Here is a 21,850-nt window from a genome sequence, read left to right as displayed (position 1 = left end):
TTCTGCCTTGTCATACGACGGCTTACCCGACGTTGGGACCGTCTGTCACTTCGTATCAGGTAGATGTCGTGCCACGGATTTGAAATGATTGTCTCGTCAGAGCAGTAAAAGACGCGGCTGACGTTCTTTTCATCGCTCACACGTTTTCCCCACCGCGTATACCCTCGCAAAATGATTTCTCGCCATCGCGTTAACGTCACGGGTTTCATTATAAGTATGCTTTTACAAGTGTTTTTTTTTTTTTACAAAACCTGCAACGTAGCACCTCTATTCAACTAACGTTAAAACATTTATTAAAAAAAAAAGTTCGTTTTTGAATCACGAAAATCGGATGCAAACATCGTCTAGCGTAGGTAAATTTCACAGATTTTTTCAGTGTTTGATGTTGTGCAAGAGATGAAAAAACTGTGTTTAAATAACTATGAATGACAAGATCGATATGTATATATTCAATAACTTTTCTTCTATCTTTAAAATTTGGCAATCAATTCATTCGTAAAAAAAAAAAAAGTGTAAGCAGCATAATGTTTTGTTTTAAAAGATCTTAAAAAAATTTTTTAAGTTTATTTAATTTTGTGCACAATTAAATGTGCTCATATTTTCTGTATATTATTCGTTATTGCGTGAGTGCAATATTTATTGTAACTAGAAGAAATAATGTGTGGCTATTTTTTAAAATATCCCACCCGATAGCAAATTACAAATAAAAAATTGATGCGACTCACCAGTCTGCTGAGCTTCAGCGGAGTTGAAGTATTCTGCCGGTGACTGTAACATAAAAAAGAAAATTAATGTAGACATCAGTTAAGTAATGAGATTAATAAAAGAAACAAAGATTTTATTTTTTTAATTTATACTTACTTAAAAGTTGCTCCGCCGATGCAGGATGCCCGTCCCGGGCCTGCTCCTCCTCTCAGATGGGACGTGACGAGTCATCCCTCCGCGCCCAAGTCACTCGCGAACACCGCGACCCGTGATTTTAATCGCGAAATTTACTCAACGATTACTCGCGCGTTCCATGGTTTAGCACTCGCGATTAAAAGATAGTCGTGTGTCGAAAAAGTACGCCCGAATACTCAGCGGAACATTCGGGACGACCGACGAACCGGCTGCGGTTCGTATATATCTTAATATCGGCGGTGACGAACTCGTTGACGACAGCGGACAGCGGACAGCAACTGCGTCGATCTGTAACATAAAGAAATATCAAGTGGTTAATCGTGGTTATCGTGCTGGAAGGGTTTTCGTTAAATGGAAGTGCGAATTACTTTCGGGTACGGAGACACGTGCTTGCTGTGCCGTGCGTAGTACGTGTGTGCTCGCGCGACCGCTGGAGAAGGACAAAGCGAGAGTGGGAGTAGTGGGGGAATATACCTAGCGCGCGGCACGTAGGCTCGCGCTCGCTCTCGCTCCGTTCCTCCCACCACTCCCCGCGACACCCGCGCCTATCTATACGTTAGTCTCTTTCGATTTAATTGTAATATTTAATTTGTATGTCCAGACAAAGACGGTACTTCTACCAAGTCGTTCTCGATCTCGAAAATCGCAAAGACCGTCTTTGCCTGGACATATTAATTAAATCAGCGTTGGTTTTAACTAATTATAAATATAATCTTGAATATCACGATGCTTTCGCTTTTTCTAAAACCAATCCGTGCAACTCCTAGCAGAAAATTAAAAAAAGAGAAACGCGTCTCATCGTAGAAACAGGAATGTCGTTCCCTTGAACAAAAAGAGGTTAACGAAAGAACGGCGATAACGCGTGGAAAATTGATGCGGTGAGTTGCGTTACAGATATCCTTCGTCACCGTCCAGACGTGGGATGTGTATTCATGCAGGTACACAGGCAAGTCGTAGTCACGACAACAAATTCCTGAATTCAAACAGACGTTCTCCGTCTACGCTGTTATTTTCTGCCGACGCGTCGTGAGCCGAGGCGACAATGAGGAGAAGGAAATGGTAGAAAGAACGAGGCTGGCGTGACTTAGAACCTTCGACCCTCCTTACGATGACAACCGGTCTCGTATCTTCATACGACCTCGCTCACTGAGGACCCTACGTAACTCGCATTGCAGCCGCTCGGTACCTCGCTCCTCGTTTTCTCGATGGCGTTTCCCAGGCGGCAACGAGGGTAACTCTACTCGCACTCAATATTCCATATTTCTCGCGACAATTTCTCTAGGCGAATTTATAGACTTCCCTTTCGGTCGGACTACTAGCGTGTGACGAAAGAGAAAGAGAGACAATAGCGAACGGTCGGATTGATACCGATAAAGAAAGACGAAGAAGGGGGAGCGACGAGAGGGGAAGGGTGGGAACGATGAGTGCAGAAAAGAAGAATGGGAAACGATGTTGCAGTTGCAAAGGAGGCGAGCATACCCGGGAAGAGAAGGGAAAAGGGCGATCGAATGAAAAGCTTCTGCAACCTTCTCTATCTACTATGCCGCTGCAATCAGTTATAGGGAGACACGTCGATACGTCTGCTTGTCCATGTGGACGCCGGTGCACCGTGATGTGGGTGTGAACTGCCGCGGGTTGGTATCGGTGGTCGCGCGAGCGATATAGCGAACTGTAGATGCGGTTGTTGTGTCAGTGGCGAGGATGCTTGAGAGCCTCCATCAGTGGCCCGGATCTCGATATCCACTTTATTGCGCGAGCGTATATTCACAGAAAAATATGGAATATTCTGCGATTCGCGGCTCAGCCACGACGGTTTCGTTTATACCGTTTCCTTTGCCAATTCTTTTCCCGCCCTCAAGTTCATCTCTCTCAATACATTCCGCAAAAGCTAAACCAGTCCTCGATTTGACAAACTATCCATTCGTTTGATGAAGAAGCCGCGTTTATTTGTCGACCGTCGTTGTTACGGACTACGAACAAAACTCTGTCCTCGTGCCCTAAATTCTTTATCCGATATATGTTTCACTTTTTGTCGTGCGTTTCTAGATATGTAACATATCTTTAGATCGTGACGAAACATATAATTAATGCCGGGATATAAAGAAAAATTAATACATATATCTATCTATAAACTCGTGCGGTAAACTTTATGTAATTACTGCGTTAAATAAAAAATCGCAAAAACATGTACGATTTATCAATGTGTCGTTATTACATTATTTTTCGATAAAAAAAAATCCTACAAGTAGCGTTATTTAGCATAGTCACCTACGTGATCTAAGCCCTTAAGACTCGCGAAATGACTTATTACTTTCGCGAGAAAGAAAATATCCTCTGCCTTTGATTAATTAATCATCAGATTACGCGCATACATCTTATTAAGACGTTTATCTTGACCTGAATCAGCTCGAAAATTATGCAAATTACCGGGCGGAGTAAATTTTAATAAATTTGTCGACATGTGACAAATCGATTACAATTATTAATTACAATACGCCACAAAAACCTTATTCAGATAAAGTTACGGTGAAAGATTTTATTAACGAGTTAAGCGTTGTAAAGATTTTTACGAGTGTTAAAATTACGTATTATATGATTCGTCTTTAATAATAAATTCCATTCTCAATAAATGTTTTTTTTAATTACAATAGTAACGCACGTCTAAAAAAAAAAAAAATTGCCATCGCTTTTGTAGCGAATATCCCTATTGTGAACTATTGTCAGAAGTCATACCTTTCTTGGTTTATCACGTGCTCCAAGATAACGCGTTATATATCCCGAAATGGCGAACATTGTGTAATGCTGTACACACAATGCCCGGAACCTCTTGATAGCACAATCATGAGCCAAAGCAAACGCGACTTATCTATGATCGAACCAGCCCAGGCTGCAGTTGTACGCTAATCGCGCGTGTACACCGCGGTTGATACGTCGCTCGTAATGCAACTCTGGTCTCGCGAGGACGGTTTGACAGCTTGCATTTCGACGATCGATTTGGCTGAGCGGATTTGGATTGAATGCGCGTCCTTCGGAATTCCGTCGTCTCACTGTCAATCTCGTCTTTCATTGTGTTAATTGGATTATGGAGTTTAAGCCGCGCCTCGGCGATCGAACGCATTTGGTGGCTGGATAAGCGTATTAATCCGCGGTACGAATAAGTCGAGCTTATTAACGCGATAAGGCGCGTCATGATGAAACCCCGGTATACGACCTAGCTTCCACCGGATGTTGTCAACGAGCGAGCTAATCGAATCTTTTGATAATTCACAGAACGCCGATCGATTTAATTTCTTCGTTATAAATACGCCTACAAGAAGGCAGCGCGTCATTTCAGGTCATATTTGTTTTTTTAAACTCTATATCGTGAAATATCTTAAAATGCATTAATTTCTATTTAATTAATTTACTAAATAGCAATTTTAAATTTTAACTAACTATTTAATAACTTCTTCCTAGATAAATAATTTATAAATTAATCAAACAAAAAAAAAATTGTTAATATTATTAAAAAAATTATAATATTAAATATTGTAGACCTAAGCAAACTAAAAAAATGCTCTTTAATTAATGTTGCGCATGTTAATACATTGACGATGCCAAAAGCGGTAATAAATATGCATTAGCTATTATAGGCAAAAATGTGTCATGCAAGAAAAGATTGCTGATAGTATAATCAATAGAATCGATTACATCTTCCAGTCAGAGACTATGCCCTCCTCACCTTTGCTTTCGTTCGCTAGTCGATGAGCCTACGCCCAGTTAATTAGCCACGAAGCCAACCAGATAATTAGTCTCTAATGGCGTTCCATACCGCCTCGTTACTTTGTTCTTGTTCTACTTTTTTTCTTATCATCATCGGAAAATCGCTAATACGACCCAGCTTTGTGTCATTTTGTGCGAAATCAAGAATATATCCGGAATATGTTAAATTTCAATTACGTAACGAATAATAAATAACGAATTTGAGTAATTATAATCAATTTGTCATTTAAAGATATTTCATGGATTTTCTGAATAAAAATAAATATGAAGATAATATTGCAGAACGCAAAATAAAAGATAATGTTTTATCACGCTAACATTCCTGACAAAGGCGACCGTTAATCGGACGATTTTCTACCGGCGCGAGGATTATCGAATCAGTGGAGCAAAATAAATCTGTCTTTGAAATACTCGGGAATGTAAACTTATTATCGCAAAAATTAAGAGCAGGATTTAAGCTGACTGTTAACGTCGTCGGCGATAAATGGGCCAAGTATTAAATATTGCCTCGCAAATTCGTGTAATTTCACCTTAAGCATAGCACAAGATACGGAAATGATATACAACATTGCGAAAACCTTAGCAACTTGAACTCTTTAGATCGTGATGTTGCAATTTCTAGCCGCGCATTAAAACGGCGCCTTCTGGAAACTAGAGTTAACGTGGCGATTTACGTTATTTTCGCAAAATCCAACGATCTACGGGGCTCAGGGGAATTAAAACTTTCCGGCGTCACACGTTAGCGCGCTTCGTTGGCACAGTTATACACTTCTTACGACTAAGACCCTTACTCGAAAAATTACTCGAGCATGATAATTGTATCTTGTCACGAAACACACTTGTACGTGGCGTGGTCGCGGAACAAAATGCCTCTCGTGTCGCCTTTGTGTTTCAGATCGGCATAATTTGATTTAATTAATCGGTGTTGTAAGCGCGGGACTTTAGTGCGACACGGTTAATTACATCTCCATGGTTTTTCAACGTTTTATGGAGCGGCAAAATGGAAAACGCGCGAAATGTCAATTGCGGCGATACAAATCGAAGGCTCGAAAGTCAAGACGAGGGGTCGGAGCGTCTCTCGAAAATGGTACCGCGTACGTCAGCGCAAATTTCTACCTTTGTCGACATTCGAACCGGCGTGAACGCGCCGAAAACGCCGTGCATTCATGCGACCCCGTCATTATGCACGCGATATAATATGCGACTGCATTGCGACTCGGTAATCATCGGCACGGCAGCCCCTCCGCGCGTCATTCGAATTTGCGAGTGTGTCGAGCCACGGTTGCTAACGACCCAGGGATGCGAGAGGGTCGGGACGATCCTAAATTCCAGCCGAATCTACCGAGCGGTCAGAACGTTCGTTCTCATCAGCGATGTCGCGCCGACTAATTGTAGTTATGTTTTGTGGCATCTACATCAGGTACTTACACCCGCTCGATGTTAAACAGGTGAGCGCGGGCTTTGTACCTCGCTTTCAGCGAGATTTATTCGATGCTCGGTGAAAATCGCAGCGTTAAACGCACGTACGTCAGCATTTGTCTCAACGTTCCGCCTCGCGACCTGTTACCACGGATTCACCACGTATTTTTTCTCCTGTGAGTTCCTTAAAAAGGAACATGCTTATTTGCGCATATCGCGTAATAAAATAATAACGAACGAAACACACGTACTCGTAAAGCAAAAATAGATATAATTATAATATAGTTGAGAAATTATAACGGAAGAAAGTAGCATCCACGCTCGGATAAGAGAATTGTTGTTACACGATCCCGGTAAAAATCTAATCTTACCGGGATGAATAAGTATTTAAACGGTAGGAATCGATTTTTTAATAAAGTCGCACTTTAATCGCATAAAATTGAATCTCAACAAATTTAATTAAGGCGCGGATGGGAGATTATACGATATTCATATCGCGCTCTTTTATTAAAATCCACTAAAAATTCCCGCATACAACGCGGCCCCGCGTACCACCGTGTCATGTAAATAGGGCTTTAATCCACGTTTCATCTAGGCGGCAGAAATCTATTTCATTTCCGAAGCCCAAGGAACACTTCCAATCGACGGCGCTGCGGATCCTGCGCGACGCGCATTATATTTAAATATTCATCGGCGATCTCTTATATGAAAGTCTCGGGCGCGCCATTACCGAATGGAAAAGTTAATTGCTACTTTGCATAATAATTCAATGGGAGCAAAAAAAAAAAAAAAAGGTTCGTCTCTCTTGTCTCCTCTGGGCCGATGGTTCTTTCGTCAAACCGACGGAAGATCTTGAATATCGGAAGAGAGGTAATTCTGCCATGAAAATAGGAAGGAAGCCCGGGTCCACTTCGCGCGATTATGTGCCCCTTCGATCGACTTTTGTCAGCCGTTCTCAATGCTCCAGCCTTTCCGCGTGGAGCTCCTTTTTTCGAAAGCGCGTCACGCAAACGTCCATAATTAGTTTTCGTAATGTATGCGCTCTTTTCAACGTAACATTGCGGTTTCCGTTAAATCTCGACACGAAACGACCCGTTCTTGTTAATGTATCCGCAGTATATCGATTTCCGCGGCACCCTTTCGCGCAGCTCGACGAACACCGCTAGATTATCTGATAAAACAACTGACTCAGTAATTATCCTATGAAATCATTACTTAATGATACATCGCACCTTCTGTTTTGTAATTCACAGCGAGAAGTAAGAATGTAATGTTAAACGATAATTAAATGCGAGACAGATTATAATAACAATAGGGAGAAAAAAAAAAAGAGAGAAAGAACATGAAACAGTAGCCTATTCTAATATTCTAGTTTTGTTTTTTCATTATCCTTACGCTTACAGTAGTTGCAAAATAAAATGTAAATTCTTTCTCAAATTTTCATTCCTGAACACTTCTATGCAAATGTCAAGTTTGTATATAGAAGAACATGTTAGTACAAATGAAAAATAAGTAAAAGAAAGGTGTGCGTTTTAAATGCACATTTTGTGCAATGTAGAAAAGAAAAAGGAAAGAATTAATAAAATTATTTCATGTATCCAGTTAAAAACAGTCATATATCAAGTAAATAATACGCGAAGGCAATTGAGTTAAGCTCACGTATAAAACGATGATATAAAAAATGATATGTATTATCATAATTCAAAAAATCTTTTTTGTTCTTGAGACAAACTTCTTAACTCGCACATCGTTTTTCAGTCTCAATAAACTCGAAAAGCGTATAATTTTCCATCAATCCAAACTAGATAAGAACTCTCTCGTCGCGAAGGACTCGTGTGCCTCTATTTATTTTACTTCGCTCTTAGCAAAATGCAGAAATTGTTCGAGAGACATCCGGCGCGGACTACGCTTACGTAATCATGAAAGCGTATACAGCTTTGCAAAGAATAAATAGTAGAGCAATAAATGATCGGACTGCGAGTAACAAGCGCGTGTAAATACGAACGGATATTTCTTATTCTCTTTGTCACTTCGCGACAGTATTGCAGTGTACCTCTCAACATACATTTACGCGTGCTAGCAATATTAGTAAAAAGTAAATACTGATAATTAATAAAATCATAGAACTAGATTAATTATTAAATAGATATAAATTTAGCAAAAAAGATTTACGATCGCTGATCTTTTTTTCTTTCCAAGCTTGTCGATATCGTATACATATATGTACGTATTAAATCGCCGTTGTAATTACCGCCACGCGAAATTAAAGGAATTTTCAGGAATAGCGCGATAGAATCCGCGGCGCCTTCTAATCATACCTGAGTCCGTCCTGCTAAACCTCTTTCCTTTGCGATTCGACGATTACGTAACCGTGTTAATGTATTCCTCGTTCCCCCACCCCCCCTTTTCCCCTTTTCGACTTCGTCCCCCATCATTGCTTCGCCGTTCTCGGTTTTCATGTTGAGGTCGTTAGTTCTAAATCTCTGAAATCGTAAAAGCGACCTGACAGAAATTCCTTTACGAGCCGCGGTTTACAACTCATTTGGTTCGCCCGATCTCTCGGCACCTCTACGGCGAAAGAGACGCTGAAGGCTAACGCGAAGAAGAGTACAAGGGGAAGCTTTTTATTACAAATGCGCCACGCGGCGCATAAATAACGCCCGTCAGCTACGTTCACAATGACTCGTTAAGGCTTGTTAGAGTACGGGAGAAACAGAACCACGCGCCGAGGACGAGAATACGTCGACACCAAACGATCCGGTACAATTCGGTGTGTATTGATTGAATCATGCACTCGTGGATTTCAATGTAGTGCGATATACGATCAATCTATTTGTTTTCTTTTTTTTTTTTTGCCGTAATTCAACTGCATTGAAAAAATTCGACTTATTTAAAATAATAGATAACAAAAACAAATTGACGCCCAAACAGCCGTAAATACTCGTGCAATATTTTTTTTAACTAAATTTTTTAATTTGTTTTTCATTACTTTTTAACAATTTAGCATTTCAGCTTATTTAATTTACTTTTTCAATTAATTAAAATAAGTTAAAGTATTACATTCTTGCTCCTAATTAAAATTAAAATTAAAGAGGCACTTCTTCCGTTTTAATTACAATTTATTTACAATAAACGTAGAAGCAAATTAAAATAAAATACGGTTATTGCAAATATTATCGTATTTAGGCGTAATATCAATTATTCCTTCTGTTAATGTCGGCAAACATTTACACGACATTATAATACTTTCATATAAAATCCGAATAAAATATTTCGCTGCAATTTTAATGCAATTAATAGAACAGCTTGATGATGATACGCGTAAACAGATTACATTCCATCACGAATATCGAAAATGTGCATTTCATTCGGAAACTGATTTAATACCTTTCAGTACCAAGCTCGAGTACCCCTTTAAATATTAATATCACATTTTCTCGTCGCGATCGATAGAGAGCGCAACTTTGCCCCTGAACAATATTATGTAGTAAAATTCTGCTGCTGAGATAAAAGAGCTGTACGAAAGAAAATAAGTTTCGTTCGGACTTCCTCGCGGGTGTGGCCGCGATCGTTAAGTCACCGAGAAGGAAGAAATGATTTGCTATCAACAACTTTTAAAACGAAAGACCAACGGCGAAGAGGAGCAGAAAAATATTACGAGAGAGGGGACCTTTAATGATCGGAGTTACCCTAACGATGAAACTATAAGCAGAACCGAGTCTCGGGCACCTCCCTATTCTTTATCAGCTCATTATCTTATACGATAGACCCAAGGAGTTTGACCTATTGTTATCCCCCGATGTCACTTTCTTAAATCTTCTGAATCGCAATCTCTTGAGAGGGTTATTGTACTTTTGAGCGAAAACTTTATGTAGATACGTATAACAATAATTGATAAAAAAAAAAAATGCAAAAATAATACGGACCGTATGGGAAACGCTATAAACAGCGCAAGGATAATGGAATTCCAGACGTTATACAGAATGCAGTTGACTAGGAATGTATAATGAAGCGCGCCGAGTTACGAATCAGTGCTTTTTACTCGTCGGGTCGCTGTATAATAAGGGAAAACGTAAACGTTTATACTGTGATAAATCCAATGCGATGTCAGAAAGTGCGCACACGTGTGCCCCCTCGAACTGCTCTGCGGGGGCGAATGAGAGGCACACCGAAGAGGGATGACACTTCTCTTAACGTATCTTAAGAAAACATCGAGGATACAAGAAAACTGGCTGCGAACGTAAACTCAGCACGGATGAGCGATCCTTCCATAACCGCCTTCTTTCATCGCGAGATTTCGTAAATATTTGTCGTAGAATTCGATACAGGTTCTTCCCACGAAACTGCTCTCGATTTTCCAAGGGATTATTTTAAGCGGGATTGCCCGCACACGTGGATCCTTATATATCCTAATTTTCTATCATATTGTTACATCGAGAATTTTTTTCTTTTTCTTTTTTTGGCGATGCAAGATAACTCGATTAATGGTAATTTACTCTTTCGCGTTATTTCCTCATATGTTCGTACACACGTGAAAATATTTCTTAATTTAGGTCGACGCTCAATTTCGTTACGAGAATACTATCGGACGTATCAAACAAAAAAAAAGTTGCACCTGATATGCAAGAATTAAAAAAGCAAACGCGCACGAAAGAATAGGAATGCAAATGCCATTGTTTTTTACTGACAAACTATTGAAATAATTTATTTCATATCTGCAAACGATCGAGAAACAGATACAATTAGTCGTACTGAATTTAATTTGTTCGCTGTTACAACCAAATATTTTTTTATGTCTTTCTTTTTCTTTTTTCTTTTTCTTACACAAAAGATCACGAATATGATTTAATTTATTTTACGTAAGCGGTGTTCATGCGTCTCGGCAAAAATAAAAATAACCTCGTACTAGCTTTATATCTCTTTAAGGCTACGTGCAAAAATGAGCTTCTATAATCAAGATTGATTAAAGAACGCGCCTTATCCGCGCGCTATTTTATCATCTACTCGTTGATGAAAACAGAAGTATTCGGTTCCGGAGGTAGGGAAAGGCTTCGTCGCGACTTTAAATTCACTCCGTCTGTTTTACGAGGCTATAACCTGCATATACCTTCACATTCTACGCTTTTCTTCTCATCGCGATAGTAGTTTTTTCTTGAATTTACAAATTGTTGCTGGAATTTCATTACACACTTTACCCGAGTGGAAATTTATCTAGCTAACCTGATTTTGGAGCTAGTGGTTAGATCGCGCAGATTAAATATATTTCTTAACTAGCGACTGGCTTGGTACCATAAATTACAAGAAAGTATTTATTATTCAGTGACTGTCTTCAAAAAAATTAAGTTGCCATTAAAAAAAAAGAAAAAGAAAAATAAAGTCTGTCTAGTATCGATCGTCTAGCCACTGTCCAGCTGATCGTGTACCAAAATAGATATCTAAATGTTTTTCGCCGCGTACTTGTTTACTATTGTGTGTTGATCTTACGCAGCTCTCGCTCGACTGCCGAATTCGCCGAATTCGCCGGGCAAACCAGTTCTTGCCGGCCGCCGCCCGCGCATCTTCCACCTAGCGAACTTCGAGCGCAAGGTGCCGGCTGATGTAAACACACGCACGCACTCACACTACCGCGGCGGTCCGTGAGTCCGGTGAACTCGACAATCGAGCGTTGCGTAAGGTCAGAACGCGCAGTAGACTAGTACGCGACGAAAAACGTTTAGATATCTAGCTGTTCTAGTTCGTCATTAACGAGAGTTAGACAGCCACGAGATGAATCACGAATTGACTAGCTAATTATTAGGTAACGGTGGGAATTAATTTCCATTCGGGTACTACCCGATATTCTTGCCGACACTAATTTGACGAAAATCACGTTAAGATTTAAGTAAAAACAAATTATATTTCTGTTTTGAGCGAGTTTAGATGTATATCGATAATAAATGGCTTAAATTGACTTTTCTACAGCTACGTATTTACTCTGGTATTTATAAATGTAAATTAATGTATTTTTGAATGTATCAATTTGTTATATTTATCAAAAACTAATTCAATCTTTCCCGATGGTAAAATTGGCACGGAAATCGTCTACTTAAAAAGTTCCGACAAAAAATCGACAGATGTTTAGGTTTTATTTTTGTGTTGTAATGTAAAAAAAAAAGAGAAAGAGGCGCTACGGAAGTGATATTACGGGAATAAAAATGTCAAAGACTTCAGGGCTCGATTTCCGATATTTGCGCCGGACAACTTTGACTTTGTCGCGGTGATCGCGAAAAATCTCCATTCCCAAATTATTGTACGACGACCGAGCAACAAACTCGTGCTTCTATCTGAGCGTCGAGGGAATGGGAAATGGATGGAATGAAGATGTAAGTTGGCGATGAGGGAGGCGAGTTCAGCATCCAGCGGGAATGGAAAACCAGTCGAAGTATCGAAGTGCGATCTCACTGCGCCACGATAACTAAATGATATTATTAGCCTTGAGCGAGATGAAAGTCGGAAGTGGAGCGGAGAGATCGAATAGGCAATGATGCGTTGCGGCAGGAAAGAGGAAGAACACGAGGGAAGAAGAGGACAGAAAAAAAAAAAAAAATATTATGGATAAGCGCATCGTGAACGCATAATAACATGAAAGCACGAGGAAGTCGTAAAGAAAAAAAAAAAAAAAAAAAAAAAAAAAAGAAAAATAAAAGACGAAAAAGCGACGGGGTAGTATGCGAAAGTGAATGCCATTTAACTCTCATCGAACCGAAACTTTTCGCCGCTCGCGGATAACGCGATAGACGTTAGTATTAAAGCGTTTATTTGCAGACGAGAAAAATGGAATTACAATAAAGTGAAATGGAGTTCTGACGATCCTACCCAACTTCGCGCACCCTCCATCCCCCGTGGCCGAACGGCCGGTCGCCGGGGCAACTTTTCAAGTGCCCTTGTTAAGTTTTGTTTTGCGTGAATTTTTCGCGGCGTAACGCGAGCGACGGTTCTTTCACGGGTCGTACCGAAAATTCGGCGCCACGCCACGAGGAGGATCTACTGGGGAGAAATCTCATTGTTATTCAACGATCGTGAGCACGCTTGGGTGAAAATCCGTCGAAATGTTTAGCTTAAGAACAGCTCAGCGGCGAACAATCATCGAAGTATTACGCGTGAATGCCAATCGTGGATAGGTGTGGTATATACAGTTCGATTAAATGTTCTAATTTCACGAAAAACAATTATTTTCCTTTAGAATATTCCTAGAATATTTTTTCTCATATTAATTAAATTATTCGTTTCCTAAATCCGTAATCTACTTCGCTGAAAAATAATTTTTTAAACTGTGCAGGCAATTGTGCCTTTTACGCCGCTAATAAATTGCGTTTAATTGAAGAACCAGAAAAGCATTATAGTATAAAACCGATAAGACGAAAAGTTTAACGTGAATAAAGGCTGCACTAATCGCGCAAGTAATTATCGACAGGATAAATATCTCGGCACTCGTAACTTGCTCCGGTTTTAGAATACCCAGATGTACGTGGTCCCCTTTGTTGGTTCAAGTACTCTTCGGCAGTCGCGCTGATATTTCAGGACAGGGACACTTGTATCTTGGTACAGTAACATATGCGACGGGGTGTTATCATTCCCTCTCAACGATAATATTGCTCTTGCCGCCGCGTGCGTTTCTTCCGTCGGTGCATTTACTTTGGTCTGCCCGACACCGTTCGCGTACAATAGTCTCCCCCTTTTCCACAGGAATATAAATGTGGGAACAAATTCTCATAAAGGTGCCTCGAAATCGCCCGCGACAATTTTCGTTGATAAGAACGCGAGAATTCGAGTGTGAAACAAACAAACAAACAAACAAACAAATAAATAAATAAATACGCGGGCGCGCATATTTGCGTAAAACAATTTTACGGCAGCGACGATTTAATTTCACAACAAACGATCGAGCGCATGTTGCATCAAGAAAGTAACTTGAATATTCATCGAATATACCGCCTAAACGTACGCTTTATGGCGCTCGCAAATTTTTGCAAACGCGATATTTGTGCGATTACATCGTCCGCGAAATAAAACGATGGCAGAGGGAAAAAAGTAATTGGCCGCAAATGTGTAGACGTAACCAGTTATGTTTGAATCAACGTAAAAGCGAATGTGTGTCGACGCATGTGCGCACATTTTATAAAGAAATATAAATCTATCAACAACAAAATAACGTAACAAGAAATAAAGGATTAATATATAAAAATATATCAAAATTTTGTTTTGTATTATTTTGTATTACATTTTACTTGAAAAAAAAAAAGAGAAAAAAGATCTTTTTTTTTTAAATAATTTTTAAAATGTTCTTTTTTGTATTAGATATTTTTTAATAATAAATAAGAGAGTAAAACGATGATGCAAACAATCGTGTCGTTTTAATGCGCTTGAACAGCCGGGAACGCGGCTGTTCTTTTAGGATTTTCATCGTTCATTGGTAAAGTCGCGACCGATTGGCATTCGAGATTCGTCAAAAGTTAAAGGGATTTGGAGCAAAGCCAACGGATGTTAGTTACGTGTGTATGCGAGTATGTACGTGTGTGGATGCAAGTGCGTTGTCTGTCGAGGATGTCCCGAAAGTGAGTCACTTTCCACCCTCGTTCCGATTCCCTTGACGGGGCGGGATGGAAGGGTCGCCGCGGTACCAGACGTGTCAGAAAAAAAACATGGGAGAAAAGTTTAGCGGAGGAGAAAGAACGGGAAGAGCGAGAGAGCGTACAGTCGCCGGGGAAAAAAAAGGAAAAGAAAAAAAAAACATTCTCGTAAAGATATCGCTTCTTATGCTTCCGACGAGTGCGGCACGACGCTCGAAATATCAGAACGCCGGGGATACGAAGGAAAATCTCGATGGCGAGGGGGAGGAAAAATACTCTCGCGAGGAAAAAAGTAATCCGCCGCAGTGCATCTCGGGACAGGCTGAAGTGGGTGGTGGCGCTCGCTTGTGGCGAGCGTAAATCCCGATTCGAGAAAATGAAATTTGTGCCACGGCGCATCCCAGTGTCAATTTTTAAAGTGTGTATGTGCCCGCACGCTGTACCCGCTCGCGCACGCGTTTTCCACGTTTCACGGGCTCAGTTGGATTATTTTTATCGCGCGCTTCCCGGCACGCGCGATATTTTAGTTTACCTATAAATCACGGCTGTGCGCGGATGGCGAAGACGAATTTAAATTCACCGATTGAACGCGCGTGACGTTTTCGATGGCAATGTGTTTTTATCACGCCACACAAACGCGCCGACATTACGATTATCGACACGGCGATATTATGGACGATGCGACATGAGATAACGCGCGTATAGAAATATTAAAATATTACGAATATCATGGCGAGTCTGCCGTGGCAAAAATCGAGTTTGATATATGTATATCGTGCCTGTATTTTCATATTTTTAATCATTAATGTCTTCCTAATAGATATTGAAAAAACACATTCTCGCAAAACTCGCATTATCATTGCAAATAGCTGATATAATAAAAACGTATGACGATTATTTACTTTTAACGCGATTAACAGCGAAAATAGCGTGAAACGCAAATCATGAACGTAAGCAATGAAACAAATACATATTTCTAACGCAACAGTGTACTGCTTGAACTAAAACAATTGTTTTGCGATGCAAAATCGCACTATACGCATTCTCAATATTACTTCTGACGCTACTCGACGCTAAAATTGGTATTGGACATCAATACGTTTTAAACAGCACGATAAAAATAGGTGTAGTCTACATGTTTCCTGGCTGATATTACTTTAAATTAATCGATATATCGGTAGAAAGATATTTACGTCAAGTTCAATATCAGCTTGACGCATCACGCATCCTCAAATCTTACGATTAAAGCTTTAACGATAATATATTGACAGCTTTCAATCCGAAAAATTTTTTTTTTTCAATATTTCAATATATAAAAGTTTAATACTTCGCATTTATCAATTTCGTAAGCTGCGTATCGAATTGAATATCAGAAATAAATTATTTAAATTAGATCCTATTTAACACGCCTAATATATGTACAAGGTGCACCTCAATGCAATTTATCAAGAGAAAGAGATTTGCTCGCTCTTAGTTGATTTTTAATTTAATTAGTATACGTGTCAATCGACAATGCGAGCGTTTAATTGCACGAGATAATCCAAGATGAATGAGTTTACGTCGGACAAGGAGCGTTATTTACGGGAAGAAGCACAAAGCCCCGCACGAAATCGAGGAGGGAATAATAAATCGCGATATGAACGCGCGCTGCTTGTTTCGACGAAAGCCGAGCGTGAGGAAAATGGTATACGACGGAGAAGACCCGTAAAATTGTCACCGGTACCGCGGACTTGTCTATTTCCCCCGCGTTTTTACGGACGCTCGCGCTCTCGCACGTAGATAGCCTTCTTGCCTCATACACGAGCAACATATACGCGGTTACATTATTCATCGCGCGATCGTGCACCTGAAACGTCGGCCGACGAGTTAGGCGGCTTTACGACAATCCGTCGCCCGTACACTTTCCCCTCCAGGCCGTAGAGCAATCGAGAAGTCACCATCGATTTCGTCAAAAATACACCCGGCGATTAGACCGCAAAGTTGAATTTGTCGCATCCGCACGGAACGATTCGAACCCTCGAGAGTCCGCCGGGACTAGTCGGCAGGAGAATTACGTCGTCGAGGACCTAGGAAATATTCCACGACCGGTCCCCGTACGATAGTATTCAGTAGATAGTTCATACCAGACAATTTCGCTGCTTAATTATTCCCCACTCTGCGTTTTGCCGCTCTCGCGATAGAATGCAAATGAACGTTTGAGAGTTTTTGCAGGGTATAATGAACAGTGGTCTACTACGCGGGTTCGCAGGATGTTCGGCTGTTCGTGATTCCGTAGTCAAATCTTTGACGGAAATTAAATTAGAAATGAGATAACTGATCCGGTCGAATACCGCGACGTATGCGTTAGTTATAGGCTCGCCGCACACTCGGCATGAATGCTTTTACGACACGTTAATTCCGTAGGGAGTTTAACACTACACATCGGAGTCCTTCGGTCGGGAGATATACACTAGCGCGTTATTCTCTCACACCACTTCTCTCTCATCCCTTAGCCGGTGACAAACAGACAGGGGTAGAACGCACGTAGCGGATCTCCGTACGTGATCGAGAAGTGAGTCTCACTGACGGTCGAGCGACATAGGCTCGCGCGTATTCTCGCGGTATGAATATATTAATATTGAGCTCACGAAGAGACAAAATTATTTCAGCATTATCATAAAAAGTATCAAACGTGATCGTGCCAGCACGTTGCATACCAAAATAAAAAATATTTAAACTATTGTATATAGATTTTAGTTGTACTAATATAACAAAATAACACAATATAATTATTTGTAATATATAATTTTATGTGCTTGCAATATTTTTCATAAATCATTATTCGAAAATCAAGCTCATTGCTCTTCTCTTATTCTCTCTTTCTCTTTCTCTCTACATACAGTATTCTCTACCAGACCTGCATAATCAAGACCTAATTAAGTGAACAGATCACACACAAGCGCTCTTGCCCTCTCGAACTAATCGTTCAAACCGGACGAGCTAGCAAAAAGCGGATGCAGCTAGCAATCGCACTCGTGATTTGCAAAAACCGCGTATGTGCATAGACAAAAAAAATGCATCGCTCAGCGTCCAATAGCATCGTTTTAATTAATTATATAATACAGTTGTACGCCTATAGTCAATTAAATTGTTATAAAAAAAAGTTAAACTAAAAACTATAGCTTAATCTCTGGAATTTTTATAATTAAAATTAATATTTTTAGTGCAAATTTATTCACATTAAATTTTAACTCTTGTAATTATTTGTAAATGTTAAGACATCACATTGTCTCTGCTTTTGTAAGAATAACGTTACAATGTTACTCAGTCTTTTTTTTTAACTGCTGTGTCCCGAAATTACAGCGTGATGCTTCTATTCTTAATGAGAGAGATTGTACCTTTTCTTTTGTTCACATGTCATTAATCATCTACTGATCTAATGCGAGAATTGCGTGCCTAATGTTGCATCAATGTTGAATAATATACTTTTAATGAATTATTACATGTAAAATGGTATCTTCGACCATAAAGTCATGAAAGATATGTTAATTAAGTAAACCTGAATGAAAATACATTTAAATCAACATGCGATAATGGAAATTAAAAATTAAGGGTATATAAAATGCAGTGTAAACGCATTATATTAAATTTATCTGTGTTTTATACCGAACCGAGATAAAACTGAATTTTTCATAACATTAATTATTTCTGAAATTAGACGCGCATTACTTAATTAAATTTTCAACGATCATGTTACCAAGATAATGTTGCAAAATGTGCTCTCTCTCTCTCTCTTGTTTTTTTCTTCATGCTTTTTCTTCTTTTTCTCTTTTTCTCACGTCTTATTTGATTGAAAAGTAATCTTTAACAATTTCTGTATAATATATCTACAAAAATCTGAATGCCATGCTTATACGTGTTTTTGTATAAAAAAAAAATGCATAATAATAAAACAATCGCGCGTTAAAAATAATAAATTATAAATATTTCGTTTGTGTTATATATAACTTTTAATTATCTAACAATACCCCTTAATTATTTACTCTCATACGTAAATGCAAACCAAAAAGCTTTTCTCTCAATAATTACAAGTGAACAAAAAGCAAAGTAATTTTTTAAACATTGAACAAAAGTAAACGTATTTTAATGATAATATTTTACGTAAATAAAAGATAATAAATTAATAGAGCCTTATTTTGGTATACTGTAACACTTCGTTATAACCAATACTGCATTCATAATAATATAAAAAACATATCAATCTATATCGTTATAAAATATTGATTATACGCCAACGTGAAAGCGCAGAAAATGGCGAAGCATTAAATATACACATTCATAAATCGCGAGGTATTTACCGTGTAACCATATTCTCATTTGTCACGCTATATGAACGTTTGCATACTTGAAAACGCTATTTGTACCAATCATCGCCGTTTTTGATATGCAACGTATTTACATTACATTCCAATCATCGGATAATTAATGCACTTTCGTTCAACGGAAATATATAATTATCGAAACTGTCGTAACGGTCACGGTGTCTTTGGACTATACGCGTTTACATTTCCACGTGAAATACATCTCCTCGCGAATTGCTTATTCGATTTGTTCATGGAAAATGTTATTCCTATGCATCTGTTGCTATACCTGTTCCCGGAACTCATGCTCCCGTATAAAGAAACAAGGAAATATATTGCTTCATCGTAGATGAACGAACTATAAAAGTTTCCGTAAAGTATACACATATTCTTATATTTATGTTATGTATAGATCGAAGATCGGATTTACGCGCAAGCGGCGAGATACGTAAAAAATTTTATGAAACCTCGTCACACTGTAATCTTTTTACACGTATTTGTATCATACGATGCAAAAGTTTGCGTCTCTATATATGTATATATAAAAAAAAAGAAAAAGAAATGTTTATTGAAGCGTGGAAAACTAGTTAAAAATTTATTTCTCAAAAATTATTGAATATTTTGTAATGAATTAATTGAACTGATATATTTGATGTATTATTATGTCTCTAACTATCTGCGTTCAATCGTTGGAAACTACCTAAATTAGTCGGGACGTATTTATATCATTTAATTAACAGCCTTTGAATAAATGATGTAATTGTGCGGTCGTGTACGCTCGAAATTTGCCGCAATATGCGCGTTTTAGTAAAGAGAGGGCAATGCACGATCTCTCATGGCAGATGCAACGAGCTGTTGGTATCGTCTTGAACAAATAATCACGACAATCCTTTCCCCGGCCTGACTGTCGGCGTACCACATACTGTAAATTCACGTATTCAAGAGAAGAGAGAAATTAAGAGAGAGAGAAAGAGGGAAAGAGCTATCCAGCTTCCAGCTGGAAATCTACCTCAATCTAAATATTTAACTCAACTCTCCCTCGAAAACAATCCACCACTGTTTACTGCTGTAAAACGAATCTTAACCAACCCAGCATATCAGCCAAAAAGAATTTATCTGTTCCTCAATTTGACGAAGCAGATCGCTAGCTTTATGGTCTCTTTAATAATTCACGCGATCAAAGCGAAGTTCTTTCTAGTTGAAATATGTTTACAAAATGCGAACCCAAGAGAAGTAATGTAGGTAATTTGATACGTAATGTACGTTTGTTAAAAATTTCATTTTATCATTCTTGTCTCTATGCATATATTATATTCTCAATCATTTTTACTTCTTGTTATTAAAATACAAAGTCTGAAAATGTAATAAAAGATCGGTTTCAACCTATGTAATAAATCCGGTCCAATCGCTTGGAAAATGTAATTTTATTGTTAGATATTATTCATCGATAAGTATCAAAAACGGTAAAGGCTTTGCGATAGAACGCGCCGGTTGTATCGTGCATTTCAGGTGACTTATCGTTTCTACTAGAAGGAATTACGAGCGCCGAGGAAGAGAGACGAAGAGGCCACGCGAAGCCTGGAGACAGGTTCGACCGATCGATCGGTGGAGCAACAAAGCCATTATCTGCTTCAGCCGCTCAAGCACAAGGTAAATTGTGTCCGTGTGCTGGAGTAGGTCTGTTCCACCGGAAGTCAGAGGGTCACTCTCTCGACCGACTAAAGCTAGTCGAGACGTCAAGCCTGTACTATATGTTAGTCGCTTCCGATCCATCAAGATCCTTGTAAAGTTTCGGTCTATCAATAGCTATCCTCGAACGCGCAGTATTGAATCCCTGACAATACTCGATATAAAATACTAAATTCGCGTCTTTTTACCGAGGAAAACGATGTTATTTCAGTGATTTAAAAGTATAACGTAGAATTTTCTTTGAATTTCCCACCCGAATAATAAAAAAAAAAAACATTATTAACAATAATTCTTAATATTTTCGTTACGTTTGTTTTATAAAACTTTCATATAAACGTGTAGAATATTTCATTATTATATTACCATTATATTACCAACATAATTAAAATTATTTTTCAATATTGTACATACGAATATTATCAAGTTTTAATAGCTAATATGTAAAAAATTAATTATGAAATAATCTGCATAAAAAAAATCTATTTTGCAATAAAATATTTAACTTTGCAGCTGTACTTTTTTTTTAAACACAATTTTCAGTTATCAAAAGATATATAAACGAATGCATTATAAAATGGAATAAAGAATAATAAATTACGTGTTGCAGAGTTAAATATGTTTTATATCTGTCGTAACAAATCCATTCCAAAGTACTGAAACTAAAATATTTGTTTGTGATATTATCTTTCCAATTTTTTTTTTACACATTTTATATGCACTCATATTATATATACAATTTGTAAAAATTATTTTATATTAATATTTAAAAAATAATAAAAAACTTACCAATATGCAGCAAATTCCCAGGACAAGCAGCATCACCAGCAGAAACAGAAGCAGCAGCAGCAGCGTAGTTGTTGCACAGTTACGTTGATCTGTAAAATACAAATACATTATAGCATCTGGCTTACTGATGACTTACAACAATCACAGAAAATGTTTAAAAATCTGTCTATTGCAAACAAAAAATTATTTCTTTCTTTTTTGAGCTAGATTCAATATAAAAAGATGAAAAAACCATACAATTTGTGAAGGTTATTTTATATTAAAATTTAAAAAATAATAAAAAACTTACCAATATGCAGCAAATTCCCAAGACAAGCAGCATCACCAGCAGAAGCAGAAGCAGCA

General features: G+C 38.5%; 1 long non-coding RNA gene across 1 annotated transcript; it reads right to left on the bottom strand.

Moving 5' to 3' along the window:
• Positions 1–842: 842 nt before the first annotated feature.
• LOC139101360 (uncharacterized) lies at positions 843–21,850 on the bottom strand. The gene is made up of 3 exons (XR_011545539.1): positions 21,795–21,850; positions 21,506–21,594; positions 843–1,188 (listed from the first exon to the last, which is right to left on the bottom strand). It is a non-coding gene; the product is annotated as an uncharacterized lncRNA (long non-coding RNA).

This window comes from Cardiocondyla obscurior, linkage group LG03, assembly GCF_019399895.1.
Source record: "Cardiocondyla obscurior isolate alpha-2009 linkage group LG03, Cobs3.1, whole genome shotgun sequence".
NCBI lineage: Eukaryota > Metazoa > Arthropoda > Insecta > Hymenoptera > Formicidae > Cardiocondyla > Cardiocondyla obscurior.
This window is presented reverse-complemented; position numbering and strand designations above follow the sequence as displayed.